The sequence below is a fragment of the Chiloscyllium plagiosum genome, unplaced genomic scaffold (genome assembly GCF_037043375.1).
Source record: "Chiloscyllium plagiosum isolate Xiang-an unplaced genomic scaffold, Cpla_swu_hap1 HiC_scaffold_52, whole genome shotgun sequence".
NCBI classification, from domain to species: Eukaryota; Metazoa; Chordata; class Chondrichthyes; order Orectolobiformes; family Hemiscylliidae; genus Chiloscyllium; species Chiloscyllium plagiosum.
In genome coordinates, this window is record NW_028270190.1 from 21081555 (window position 1) to 21094594 (window position 13040).

The 13040-nt window shown below is 40.2% G+C and overlaps 1 pseudogene; it reads left to right on the forward strand.

Moving 5' to 3' along the window:
• Positions 1 to 628: 628 nt before the first annotated feature.
• Positions 629 to 10660, forward strand: LOC148134870 (putative G protein-coupled receptor 139; annotated as a pseudogene).
• The last annotated feature ends 2380 nt before the right edge of the window (positions 10661 to 13040 follow it).

The following is a 13040-nucleotide window of genomic DNA, read 5'->3' on the forward strand; positions in this document are numbered from 1 at the left end:
TCAAGAGTGGCACAGGTTTCTTTCCTTGACATTTGATTACAGACTTCGTCGCTTTTTCTGCAACTATTTCAGTGTTATCCAGCCAATTCCCAAACACATGTTCATGATTTAGCCTGTGAAGAGCTGCGACTCATGTCTTAGCTTGCAGACCTCATATTGCCACCCAGCGTCTTCAATTCAGAACCCATTTAGTTTGTTTTAACATCCCGACTAAAGTTTTTAATGCACCTCCGTCCGCTCTTGCATATGATAACTTCAAGCCTTATCTCAGCAGTCCATGATACAATTCATGCCATGTATCAAAGGTGACAGTATTGCATTGTTTACATAAAAACCTTGATGTTAAATAGTTCACACACAGTTAGAAATATCTCCGTGATTTGAACCGTCCATATGATTGGAGCCCCAGTCAACCGCGATAATTTTTCCAGCCACACAGTCATCTCTGATAGATACAGCACTCCCGAACTCGAGTCTTGAAACGCTTCGTGGTTTTTACAATCTTTTCTAGTTGCCACAGCCTTTCGTGAACCTTCTCACATGTGGCATACTTTTCGCACTCTATTCCGGACTCAGGCAGTAGCAGACTCGAATTTTGGCCTGCACACTACCCAGGGCAACGGTGGCAATGGCGAGTCCAGCGAGGTCTCATACCAGCGAGGGCGTTGGTGGGGCAGGACGGATTCGAACTGTGGCAATTTCCATCCCAGCTGCAGTGGTACGGTGAAGGGACTGCTATCTCTCCACCAGGATCATGGCTCATAGCAGAGAACTTCAAGAAGTGGACAGTAAAGTTGAACAATTTTATTTTTATTCATCTGGCTTTATATCGCACGTCAAAACTTTTTGTTTGCGTTTTAAGATGGCACCAGAAAATGGCCACACTCATGAATACATTGCACTGTATTCTGTATCAAATTAGCCATGACATCATATGACTAAAATCAAACCTCTTTAAAAGTATATGACCCAATTCAACCATACATAAATCTCTCGCCTGTCTTGGACTCCACATTCCTCCATATAAAATTGCCCAACATCACAGAGTTCCATTTTTTTCTTATTAGCAGTGGTATTTTACAACTTTTCTGTACTCCGGAAGCTAACATTCTTGCATCAATTTGATTCAGTTACCATTACGTCATCAGTTCATATAAACTGATTAAGATGATGTCATAGTATTACTCATAGTGGCCAGTAAACTTTGAAAAATACGTGACTCCATTTCTTTGAAGAAAGGAATTTACCATGAACTTCAAGCAAGCTGAGAAGAAAATTTTGTGTTAAGCGATATAGTTGTTGGTGGGAAATCTTCGAACTCTAGCAATATGTGACACCACTTCCTTTGAAAAAGGAATAGGCCATGGGATTTCAAGCAGGCTTAGAAGAGAACCCTCTGTTTAACGATACATTTGTTATGTGGGGAGAGTTCAGTTCACCTTCTACATTTTCAAGGTTGAATAAGACACAGATGGTTTACTCCCATTTTGGTAGCCCTTATGAAGAAAATGTAATAGCAGCTGGGACTTGTAAATGTATATGAAATAAAAAACAATTGACTAAATAAAATATGTATAGACGAGGCAACTTGCAAATAAAGTTTTTATATATGTCGTTATTTACTGTATTGGACCTTAATACAATTTATACGGATCATTATGTCCTGCCTTTGTTTAGCATTTGAGGCATACAGGCGAACGAACTGTTCAAAGCATTCAGCCCAGCAGAAGAAAATGGTCAAAAATGAGTAAATGATTCAATGCAGCATTGCCAATTGACTGAGGACTGAGACACAATCTCAAGAACGTCAATATACAGGTTCTATCAGCGTATGTCTCCACTTTCGACACAAATATAGATTGAAGATGCATATGTAGCAAAACTAGGAATAAATCTCACGTAGTCAAGATAATGCATCATGTAATGCATCAGTTCACCAGGCTGTAAGTTTGTGGCTTCGAACGAATTAATAAAGAACTGCTTTCACTGACTAAGATACCTATCTGACAGTTTGAAGTTACGCTGCTTGCAAACTGCAGTGGAATATCCTCGAGTCTTTGGAAATGGAGACGAACCAACTTAGTTTATGCCTGCGTCCTAAGCTGAACCAGAAAGCAACAGCTGTGGTACACCTGTCAGGTCGCTGCCTCAATAGTGTTATAATATATTAAAATTTCCTGAGTTGTTGCAAAAACTTCTCGTTTGCCTTACTGGTTAACGTCTCAAATGTCCAAACTAATTTTAGAATTTGTGTTTTTGCTCACCTAAAATTTTAACGACGAACGATATACTTGTTTTCAGCTTCGATTCTTCCATCTTATCGTGATCACACAAACCCCATAAAACTTCCTGTCTCAATCCCTGTCCCCAGCACTTAACCCTTCGCGATTTCCACATTCATCCCCAGGCTCACAAACCTGCAGAAATCATCAGTATTTTGAGCACAGCTAATGTTTTCATTTCTTCGTGAATTTCAAATTAATTTCCAGTCTTTTTATTCAGTTGATTTCAGCTGCTGTAATTAATCCTTCGAAATACACTTTGCCACATCACTTTTGTGACTCCATATACGTAACTTCAAGGCACTGCATCAATTTATGCGAATACGACATTTGGTTTAATAGCTCCAATAATTCTTTGGTATATAACATCATCTCACATACATGGTAGATTTAAACATTCAAGTTCATCCCTTCAAGTTGAATCATTGGCTCCTCCCATGAATCCCTTTCCGACAGCACTGCATTGAGCAGAATAACATCACTATTTGTTCAGTGACTAATTAATGTCTGTCCCCATGGATTGTATTTCTATCAATTGAGCGGGGATTGCGTGATTTTTACCTACATAAGTGTGTCCTTGCCATATTTTTTTCCAACAGTATGAGAGGGACCAAGATCTTGGACACCAACAGAGATAAGTGGATACAGACACAGACTGAGACCGACAGAACAGGAGCTTTGAGTCAAGACATCGACATCTTCTGCAAATCCTCTTGAATCCAAAACCCGCCATTGAAATTTAACAACAAATGGATCAGAATATGACAATAACAGATTGGTATGGTACAACAATGCACCAGGCTCTGCGAATACTAGCGTGGAAGTTTCCATCAAGTGCTGAGAATCTTGGATCAAAAAATTGGAATGCAACCCCAATGAAGAGAGATTTATCCTGGACTGTTTACTTTCTTTCTTTATTTTACAATCGGATGTCAGTAGCTTGGCGGATCCAATATATACTTTATATTGTTCAATACTTCTACTATCCTATGCTTGCAATTGTTGGTGTTCCTCGTAAGTAATGATAATTGTTCTTTTTTATATATGTATACATCAAACGAAATTATCTGGATTATTATTCTTGGATTTCAGTGCAGCACTATAGATACGATTGGTGCTCCCAAAGAGATTCCTTTTACAGTTGAAACTTTAGAATTCACTGCTAGTTGTATTCGTGCTCTCATTATCTAACGATCTTCTTTTTATTTGCGTCTGGTAGTATTGTTAGTAAGTGCCAGCATTCAAGTCATATATTTTTAACCCTCAAAATTCCCCTTTGTTGATCTTCTTACTCCAGTGCTGGTAAGACAAAATCATTCTCTTCAACATTGAACAGAAGCTCCGTTCCGCCACTCTGGGTGATTTCTGAATTTGAACAAGACTATCTTCCACCTTTAAGGAGAAAGTGAGGTCTGCAGATGCTGGAGATCAGAGCTGAAAATGTGTTGCTGGAAAAGCGCAGCAGGTCCGGCAGCATCCAGGGAACAGGAGAATCGACGTTTCGGGCATAAGCCCTTTTCAGCCCATTCCTGAAGAAGGGCCTATGCCCGAAACGTCGATTCTCCTGTTCCCTGGATGCTGCCTGACCTGCTGCGCTTTTCTAGCAACACATTTTCAGCTGTCTTCCACCTTTAGAATATTTCTTGATTCAGACACTAGGTGCACCATCTCACCACCTGAATTAATGCTTCTTTGTGCGACCAGAGTCAAACTGTGAGACCACGTTTGCCTTTCTGAAGTTTAAACTCCACAATTCTCAGAAGGACTCGTTTACAATAAATACATATTGGGAAAATAGAAAACATCTTCCAAATTCCGACTGCTCGTACCATTTCACTCCAATTCTGTTCAACTGATATCCTGTACAAACGCACCTTCATAAGGTTCTCATTGGGCCAAAAAACTATTTTCTGCTTTCATTATTTTGTGCAAACCCAGATATGGCCTCACCCATTCAATGTTTCCATTCCCATACATTTTCAATGAAGTTAGACTTTTGTTGTCTGTTTATTTGCTAATACTGTTGAACTTACAAAAAGTGCTGCTCATTTCGGAAGAAGCTGTAAAATGAAGTGGCATACCTGTAACACTTCTAATTGGATGAGAATCCTAGATTAAAAGGACCCAAGGGTAGTTCAGTATTATGAATACATTTCCCCCTCATTCCACCACTTTGCTTCTATTCTAACAATTCGCATACCAATCTATATCGACGAAGTTGTGTGAGGACAAATGTGTACCATTCTAATGTAAATTATCTTCTTGAAGAAAATGGGAAGCAAATGTCTCTATGGGTGGTCATAAAATGCGGGACACTGTAATTTCAATTATCATTCAAAACAATGTTTTGAAGTATTGCTCTTCTGTATTTTGTGATCGTCAATTCTCTATGAGGCAAAATCATCACAGTCATGTTAGCTTTAATTTGTCTTGAGTCTTGGATCCTCTAAGCACGGCTGAAAATGTTGTAAAGTTATCAGGAATGCTTCAACGAGAAGCTCCAATATTTCGGATTTGGAACAGTTCATGCAGAAGCAATGGTGCAAAATCAATCTTCCCCTAACCAGAGTGTTTCATTTGCCAATCCAGGGTTGTGTTTACCCATTAATGCCTTAAATATAAATGCATAATAGTCACAACAAACAAACTCATTCTCCATGGGAGATTTAAATTTTCCCAACATTGACTGGGATACACTTAGAGTCAGAGGACTAGGTGGGTTAGAATTTGTAAGATGCGCCCAAGAGAGTTTTCTAGAGCAGTATGTCAATGGTCCGACGAGGGAAGCGTCCACATTGGACGTAGTACTGGGGAACAAGCCAGAACAGGTTGTAGAAGTTGCGGTGCGGGATTTCTTTTGGAAAAGTGACAACAATTCTTTAAGTTTTTAAATACTCGTTAATAAAGAAGAGAGTGTAGCTAAGGGAATAGTACTAAACTGGGGTATGGGCAATTATATTAATATTAGGCAGGAGCTCAAAAATGTGGATTGGTCACAGCTATTTGAAGGGAAGTCCACATTTGATATGTGGGAAGCTTCCAAATATAGGTTAAAGATAGTGGAGGAGAGTCAAGGTCCGTTGAAGGCAAAGTATTGGAAGGGCAAGATTCGTGACCCGTGAATAATTGGAGAAATTGTACGATCAGCCAAGAGGAAAAGGGAAACGTACATAAGATCTCGGCAGTAAAGAGCAGAATTGGCCTTCGAGGAATATCGGAAGAGTAGGACAAGTCTTAAAGGAGGAATAAAGCGGGTTAAAACGAGTATTGTTAGCGAGCAATATTAAGGAGAATCCCAAAACATTTCATTCTTACATAAGAAGCAAGCGGGTAAAAAGAGAAAAGATTGGTCCACTCAAGGATAATGAAGGAAGGTTGTGTGTCGAAACTGAGAGAATGGGTGAGATTCTGATTGATTACTTTCCACTGAAGTTCACTGAGGAGAGGAACATGATGAATCTTGAGATTAGAGAAAGATGTTTGATTACTCTGGATCACGATAATCCAAGTACGGAAGATGTGTTGGGTAGGATAGAGGTTACTAAGGTGCACAAATCCCAAGGACCGGATGGGATCTATGCCAGGTTGCTGAGGGAGGTGAGAGAGAAAATAGCTGGGTCACTGACAGATATATTTGTAGCATCCTTAATCACAGGAGAAGTGCAATATGACAGGGGGTTGCTCATTTTGCCCCAATGTACAAGAGGGACAGTAGGGATATTCCGGGAAACTACAGACCAATGAGCCTGACTTCGGTGGTGTGACAGTTTCCGAAGAGGGTACTGCGGGACAGAATGTACATATATTTAGAAAAGATTTTGCTTATCAGTGATCGGCAACATGTTTTTGTGCGGGGGAGAACGTGCCTTACTAAGTTAATAGAGTTCTTTGCGGAAGTGACCAAGTTGATAGATGAAGGAAGGACTATTGATGTCATATACATGAACTTTAATAAGGCGTTGGATAAGGTTCCCAATGGTAGAATAATGGAGAAAGTGAAGTCACATGGTGTGCAGGGTGTTCTACCTCGGCGGATAAAGTACAGGTTGAGCAACAGGAGACAGAGAGTAGCAGTTGAAGGGTGTTTCTCGAAATGGAGAAAGGTGACCAGTGGTGTTCCACAGGGGTCAGTGTTGGAGCCATTGTTGCTTGTGATGTACGTAAATGATCTGGAAGAGTGCACCATTGGTCTCATCAGCAAGTTTGTAGATGTCAGAAATGTTTTCTGGAGTAGCAGAAAGTATCAGGGACTGTCAATGAATACAGGAGGATATGGACAGACTGGAGAGTTGGGCGGAAAAGTGGCAGATGGATTTCAATGCATAAAAATGTGAGGTGATACATTCAGGTCAAACTAATTCGAGAGCGAATTATACAATGAATGGAAGAGCCTTGGGAAATGCTGATGGGCAGAGAGATGTGAGAGTGCAGGTCCGTTCTACCTGTAGGTTGCAGCACAGGTAAATAGAGCGGTCAAGAAAGCATATGGCATGCTTCCCTTCACTGGATGGAGTATTGCGTTCAATAGCTGGCAAATCATGTTAAACTTGTACAAGTCATTGGTTCGGCTGCATTCAGACTACTGTGCACAGTTCTGGTCGCCACATTCCCAAAGGGCGTGGACGCTTTTGAGAGAGCGCAGAGAATGTTGACGAAGATGTTGCCTGGTACGGAATGTTCTAGCTATGACGAGATGTTGAGTAGGTTAGGTTTGTTTTCATTAGAAAAATAGGAGATTGAGGGGTACCTGATTGAGGTTTAAAAAGTCATGAAGGATATCGACATGTGAATAGGGACAAGCTTTTTCCCAGGATGAAGAATTCAGTAACGAGAGATCACAGTTTCAAGGTCAGAGGTGGAAAGTTTAAGGGGGAATACAAGCGGCAAGTACTTCACAAAGAGGGTCGTGGTCATGTGGAACGCATTGCCAGCAGAGCTGGTAGAGGCAGGCACTGTAGATTCATTTTAGATCCATCTGGACAGATGCATGAGTAGGTGGGGAGCAAAGGGATACAGATGCTTAGTACTTAGGGTACAGGTTTAGATAGTAAATTTGAAAACGGCTCAGGCTTGGTTGGCCAAAAGGCCTGTACCTGGGTTGTAAATTTTATTTGTTCTTTGGCTTTCTTTCCATATCTAAAATTTGCCTACCATTGTGGGCGGCACGGTGGCACAGTGGTTAGCACTGCTGCCTCACAGCGCCTCAGACCCGCGTTCAATTCCCGCCTCAGGCGACTGACTGTGTGGAGTTTGCACGTTCTCCCCGTGTCTGCGTGGGTTTCCTCCGGGTGCTCCGGTTTCCTCACACAGTCCAAAAGATGTGCATGGTCAGGTGAATTGGCCATGCTAAATTGCCCGTAGTGTTAGGTAAGGGGTAAATGTAGGGGTATGGGTGGGTTTCGGGTCGGTGTGGACTTGTTGGGCCCCATTACTGTTTCTACACTGTAATGTAATGTAATCTAATCTAATCTAATTGTTTGTTAAACTTAAAGCAGCACGTTCCATTCCCTTGCAGCACTACCTGCATGTTCCCTTATACAAAAATAATCGCCTGGGGCTCATTTTAAAAACATCACATCGTGCAAGTCTTTCTCACGTTGCCTACGCCACTTAATCCTGGGGATTTTGAAAGCATGGGGAAACTGCATGGGATATCCTTTGGTTCTCCCAGTAGTGTAGGCTCTTCATCGTGACTCACACAAACCGCCATGTTAACAGAGAGTGGTTGCAGGAACTAATCTCAACGTCAAAAGAAAACATTATCCGTAACGTCGAGTCTGATGAAGCTTTCTTGTGCCCTGCAACTTGTAGTGTTTTCTGGAGCAAGTGTTATAGAAGTGGCGTTCCACTTTTTCATATTTCTTTAACCTAATGATACCAGAATTGCCGACAGAGATCTTGAAACCGCAGTAATGTAATGTGGCTGGTTACATTCTGGATAGATTGACAAGTATTCGAATATGAACAATGCCAATTAAGAGTCCTCTTTGAAATGGTGGATTTTAGGTAAACCCAAATCATGGAGGAAACTAGCCCCTTTCAAGACATGCCATTCAAATAACCTAGACCTTAGCTTTTATTTTATATCAACACAAGCTGAAAGCACTGCATTCCAGATGTGATTCGAATCGTCACATACAAATCGTATTTGTTATTCTACAAATGTTGCTAAGTCCTTAGAAACACAGATTTTTGTTATCTAAAATACCCAGAGACTTCCATTTTCAATTAAGCACACAACCAGATAGTCCAGAGTAAACAACCTCTCCCTTCCTACGTTTCAGCATGTACATGGTGAGTTGTCGTCTTGGCGTGAATAACAAATAAAAATCCAATTCATTTCTGCAAACCTGTGTCGACATTTTCGGGTCTATTTCCCAGTCTAGATCATCCGAATTCCTGTTATTATGCTGTTTCTTCATCAACTCTATTTTCTTATCTAATTACTGACTCTTCCAAGATTGGAATTTGTCCCTGCAGTATCTGAAAACCTTTATTAGGACAATCTTTCCTCATAACGTAAGTACGCATTCCATTGTATATCACTTGGTTGTTAAAATAGAGATTCGTACAGCCAGTCCGTCGTCTTTTATCAATTGTGTTGCAGAGCTGTCACATGGTTAATGACACCGCATCGATTGAAACAGCTTTGCTTTCATGAAACCCTTAATCAAACTAAATTAACTATCTTCTTAATCTGCTCTGCTCGAAGTTGAACCATCCACTTTTGCTAATTCTCCTCTGTGCATGCACCATATATCCGTTGAAAAATACATGCAATTACATCAGTTTCTCACACTCTTCACATTATGCATATACTTCACTCCTACCACACCCAATTGTCTATGGCACTCAGTAAAGGCAAAGGTTATTTTATCTATGTTTTGACATACCTAATCTATTGTGTAAAGTTCTGGCACATGCCGAGGATGCTTTGAAGAGTGTGTAGAATTTAATAACGAGGATGTTGCCGGGTATGGGGCACTTTAAGTCATTAAGGAAGATTGGCTCGACTGGATTTGATTTCACTGGAATGCAGCAGATTGAGTGGCGCAGCATAGAAGTTCTTAGATTTGTGAATGGCATTGGTAGAGTGGAAAATATGAGGCATTTTCCCTGTGTGGAGGGTGAATTACGCAGTTTTAAGATGCAATATGGGAAGTTCAGACGCGATGCAGGAGGCAATACTTTCACACACAGAGTGATGACTGCTGAGAAAATGTTGCTAGACGAAGTGTTTGAAGCAGACATAATCGCAGCACTCAAAAAGCATACGGACGAAGATATGAATGGAAAGGGAAAAGAGAGTTATGGGTCCTCAAAGCGAAGCAATTTTAGAATGAAAGGGCAAAATATGGCAGTGTAGGTTTGGAAGGCTGAAGGACCTGATGCGGAACGGTGGTGTTCTTTGTTATTTACTCTTGAAGTTTTTTCCCCCAGATTCCGAGATAACTTTCATGCATGTCCTTGTACTCTGTCTCACAGTGAACGCAGTGACAATTGTGATTCTGTCCCGCGGGAAGTGTGATCTATCCAAATGTGTCACGCTCTACCTGGTGTCTATGGCAATTGCGGACTTACTGGTTATTATCTTCGATCTCATACTCAGACACATTCCAATTGTTTACCGAGAAGATTTTCATTTCTTGATTTATATCCCTGTGTGTAATATCCATGCTGTCCTACTTTATGCAATCACTGACTGTTCCGTATGGTACACCGTCACTTTCACCTTTGATCGACTTGTTGCCATTTGCTGCCCGAAGCTGAAAAGTAAATACTGCACGGAAAGAACAGCTACGATGGTTGTGGGAACTGTAACAGCTTTGAGCTGCATGAAGAACATTTTTTGGTATTTCATGTTATCAGGTAAATATTCCCAGGTCAACTTACCCTGGTTCTGTTACATAAGAGGAAATGTTTTAGAATCTATGTTCTGGGTGGCAATTGAGTTTCTACATCATATTCTAACACCATGTTTCCCTTTCATCTTGATTCTGTTGTTCAATATAATAACTGTGAGAAATATTTTATTGACAAGCAGAGCTCGTAGGAGACTTCACGCTTCTCGTAGTGGCAAAGATCCAGAGATGGAGAGTCGTAGAAAATCCATAATTTTACTCTTCGTTGTCTCAGCTAATTTCATAACCTTCTGGTCAACGTTAATGTTGTATTCAATTTGGTATCGCATGTTTTGCTTGGGGTATCATGCCATATCATTGCAGGCGTTCGTGCTTGAGATGGGATTGATGCTTCAGCTTCTGAGTTGTTGTACGAACACTGGCATTTATGCAGTAACACAAACTAAATTCAGAACGAATTTTATGAATATATTGAAATTCCCCTTTACTGTAGTTATTAAATTAATTGAGAGATAGGAATGACTGAATTATTGAAGATATGCAAACGTATCCTTTTGGTAATTTGGTATTTGGTGAGGATTTTATTAACTGATGCGACAGTGTAAGTATGGTTTGGCCAAAATCTATATGAAAACAAATGCGGGCTTCTCCTATATTAATGAATAATTGTTCGCACTAAATTGTAACAGAACAATGAGGAAGAGAACAGTGAGTGCAGCCTCGAGACAAAAGCTGCTCCATTGGTGGCCATGAGATGATTTGGATTTTTGTAAACGTCTATCTGGTTTCTTCATCCACTCGGAAGAAACAATAGTCACACCTTTTCTTATCCGGCCAACAACACTGACTGAACACTAACTGTGATGAGGGTGGTTCAAAAAAGCTTACTGAAGTGCTCAGAATAAGTAATCAGTTTCAGAAGAGAAACTGGATTAAACAATTTCCATCTCAGGAAATAAAAACAGCATGAATGATATTGCAACATTATAAACGTCTGATGCTATTGATAAAAGTTAGAGAGGCTTACAAAAGGGACGTCAACAGAAATCCTGAGGTAACACTTACAATAATTATTCTTTATGGACAATGTTCTCGGCAGTTAAATCACAGGATAACAATTTGCATACACTTCAATTCACTCAAGGTAATATCAAGAAATTGTTGAATGCAGTGAAATTGGTAAAGCTGTCAGACATGACAAAATTTCAGGTCAGAATAATAAATACTTATGATATAAAACCAGCAGCACGATTGTTGTTTTTTTTTTAATTTTAGCTACAATGCTGGCATCAACCCGACAATGAGGAACATGGTCCAGGCATATCCTGAAGAATGACAAATCCAACACCACATCACTCATATCTTGGTTATGAATAGTCTGAGTAAAGATGTCATCAACAAAGCAATCAATGAGCACTTGCTCAGCAACAACTCCCTCATTGGCAACTAGTCTTCGTTTCTGACTCTTCATTCACTAATATCATTCCAAGCTTGAGAATGTAGAATACTTCCAAAGATGACACCAGCATGACACCCATCCACATTAATTCCATATTTGACTTTTTGCGGCATTTATTACATTAAGAAACTCGAGAAAAACTGGAATCAAAGACACTTATACTTAAGTCTCTCTGCTAGTTCTGACAAAAACTGGCAAAAATAAGTTCGGGGTTTGATATCAATTTGAATGCTTGCAGAACATCTCCACAGTAGTTCATCAGAGTAGTATCATTTGCCTAAAAATCTTCAACAGCTTAATCAATGATATTTCCCATTTGGGCAACATGAAGATTCGAGCTGGAAAGTGGGAATTGCGATTTGTGCAACATGTATGTCAGGTAATGGTCATGTCCAATGAAAGAAAATCATCCATTGGCATTCAATGACATTATCATCACTGAATCCACATGAGAAAGTTTTTGCATCAGAATAATGGATGTATACTGTGCAAACGAGGCACTTTCCTGCATCCAATGTGTAGTTAGAAAAATGCAACATTGTCTTTACCGATGTCATTTCTAAAAATAAATGATGTTAGGACACTTTACGTGCGCATCCAAGTCTATTATTTTGCAATGCTCAAATATTATCGCCTCAAATACCATTTCTGGCACGACATTTCAGACTACGATCCGAGGGCAAACGTTCTTTTTTGCCTCAAGTCCCCTGAAATTAAGCTCGCTTGATATTGAGCATTCATTTATTCGGAATATTGTTTCCTGCTCACACTGTGCATTTCTCTCAACAGTGTGTACACCACTATACGGTCTCTACTCAACCTTCAATTCCCAAAATTCCCTGAGATTATGTAATCTCTCTTCGTGTTTGCAATACTCCATTCCTGACAATATCTCAGTGAACCTCTCATCCATCCAGTTGCTGCAACCACATTCTTCCCAATAATTTTCGAGACGAGAACTTCACACAGTAATTCAATGACATGCAGAGTTCCAAAATGACCTCCCTGTTCTTACAGTCTATGCCACGACCAATAAGGAGAAGCATCAAGATCAGAGTAGGACTTGAAGCGCACAGCAAGTGAGGCAGCATTCGAGGAACAGGAAAATCGACGTTTCGGGCAAAAGGCCCTTCCCAAAAAGTTGATTTTCCTCCTCCTCGCATGCTGCCTGACCTGCTGGTTTTTCCAGCATCACTCTAATCTTGACTCTCATCTCCAGCATCTACAATACTCAGTTTCGTCCAATAAACTGAAGTGTTCAATATTCCTTGCTAATTATTTTTCACCTTTACTGCCAGCTTCAGGGACATGTGCATAAGTACACCAACATTGTCCTATTCATTGAAGATTCTTAATATCTTGTAATTCAAGGAAGCGCAGTAAATACTATGGCTGCCACACAATAACGAGGAGCGTGAATTTAATTACAGCCATAGG